Below are 2,237 nucleotides of genomic sequence, written 5' to 3'. Positions count from 1 at the left end.
GTCTTTCATGTGCTTTGAATCCCTCTGACCTCATCTGTCAATAGTGAGAAAACTCTCTTCTTTTAAAGGGCTATGTGATTAGATTAGCACCACCTGAATAATTTCTCTTTTTTATGGTCAACTCCTCTGTAATCTTACCTACATCTGCAACATCTTTTTTTCCATGTAATATAACGTAATCATGGGACTGACACCTAGAGGTAAAGGTCATGGGGGACATCTTAAAATTCTGCTTAACACAGGAAAATCCTTTTTCAGACACATTTGATATTCAAATTCATTTACTAGCAGAATTACAAATTAGCCTTTTAAATATTTTTCCTCATAAAACTATCAGATTTCCATTTCTCTAGGGATTTTCTCCAGTTTGCTGTTCAATGACACCAGTTAAGTTTTCTTCATTATTATTAAGAATTGCATATATATTTAAGAGATTGTCATTCATTACTTTTTCATCTCTTTGAAAAGACATAGCCTGACATAGTAGATGAAAACTAACATCTTTAAAGGCACAAAAGTATTAAACATTTTTCCCACAAAGTTGTAGACACTCAAAGTACTATCAACAGGCATATCTTGTCACTCCTCAAAAATAAGAGCTGAACTAGTTAAAATTAATGTTGTAAAGAATACCTAATATAATAGAATCACTATAGAAGTGTTGAATATATCCAGGGCCCTATTTAGATAATTAATTAATCTATGTGCATTACACAGACTATAAAGCTTAGCAGAAGAAGCCAATCCAGGGGATGTCCAGTACAGACTTTCCCACAAAAAAGTTATTTAATAATAATGCCCAGGCCTTTAAAATAGGATACTGAAAATGCTCCAATTAAAGAGCATATTGTTTTACAGATGTTGCTGTGTCTAGAGCAAGATCCTACCGCAAAGGTTAATATCAAGAGCACAATGATGATAAATTCTTCAGAAAATACCAAACCCAAATCAATTAATTTGTGAGACATTGTATTAAAGTCTCTGTTCTCTCTTTTTTGAAGCATGAATGAAGTAACTGAAGATCCAAGGCAGCTTAAGGAGTACTCAGTTTTCCCATGAAGATTTAGTCTTTTGTTTAGAAAGTATGAAGAAAAATAGCACTTACTGTGATCCGAGGAACTTCTAAAATAATCACTAATACAGCTTTTGTAAATATAAGTAGCTAAGTTGGCCATCTGTACAATATCTAGGGGCCACCTACATGCCATGTCATGTGACTGCCTCAATGTTTAAGCCAGTGATGGGATGGTGAATCCTTCTTGGGCTTCAAATCTCACTGCCCAGCTCCTATTGATATCAGTCTAGCTTGCTGCAACCATTCTTTAAGACATACATGGATACTCTGAATTGGAATAAATATCAGGTCTTCTGTAGTCAAAGAGCCATAGGTTCTCCCATCCTCATACTGGTTATCCAATGCCAGGTGCAGATGTTGAGACTACAGCCAGCCATATGTACCACCTCCTCCCCGAGTGAATGCTAAAATGGTACCTCATCAGTATGGTCTTGGGCTACAGTTGCCACCAGGACCCAAGTACCACCACTGAGGAGGCTCTGGGCACAGCTGACCATTACACTTTATTTAAAGAGCTGTAAAATTTAGTATGCAAGTAGATTTTGACACAGACAAATTTGTCAGATCAGCATCTACACATGAGTCTGATACATAGCTTCATTTATGCATTCTTGCTAAATATCGATTTCCTGTATTGATTTTAAGTCATAATTTTACTCAAGGTAACTATGTCAAAACTTTGACCTACTCATCTTACATGCTTCTTTACCCAAACAAGCAACTCCTCTTCCCACCCACCTTTTGTCTGTCAGGGATTTTGCTTCCTCCTGAACAGATAAAATATAGATGCCATGAGACTGAAAAAACAAAACAAAACAAAAAAACTCAGTAGTATAACCTTCCTTCCTTCAATAATTACTCTGCTGTTTCCTTGCCTATGTTCAGTTTTCCAGTCTCTCCAATGGAGGCTATCCAAACCATGATTTAAATCTTCATTTCATCAGCTTTTTTCACGTACTGCATTTAAGCATCCATTTTTACCGTTCCACTGAATGACTCATAAATGTGACCCCATAAACCCACTGATTGCTTAATCAAATGGACACATGTTAATTCTTGTTTAATCTCTCTGGAGTGTTCTATATCACTGGCATGTCTTTTATATTGTGGTTCTCTCTCTCCTTTCTTTTTATTTATGACATCAAGGTTTTCACTCCAGTTT

General features: G+C 36.0%; 1 pseudogene; it reads right to left on the bottom strand.

The window, feature by feature from the left end:
* Positions 1-322: 322 nt before the first annotated feature.
* Positions 323-1,175, bottom strand: LOC137224319 (magnesium transporter NIPA2 pseudogene; annotated as a pseudogene).
* Between the last annotated feature and the right edge of the window lie 1,062 nt (positions 1,176-2,237).

This window comes from Pseudorca crassidens, chromosome 5 (assembly GCF_039906515.1).
Source record: "Pseudorca crassidens isolate mPseCra1 chromosome 5, mPseCra1.hap1, whole genome shotgun sequence".
Taxonomy (NCBI): domain Eukaryota; kingdom Metazoa; phylum Chordata; class Mammalia; order Artiodactyla; family Delphinidae; genus Pseudorca; species Pseudorca crassidens.
The sequence above is the reverse complement of the archived record's forward strand: the minus strand, read 5'-3'. Positions and strand labels throughout refer to the sequence as shown.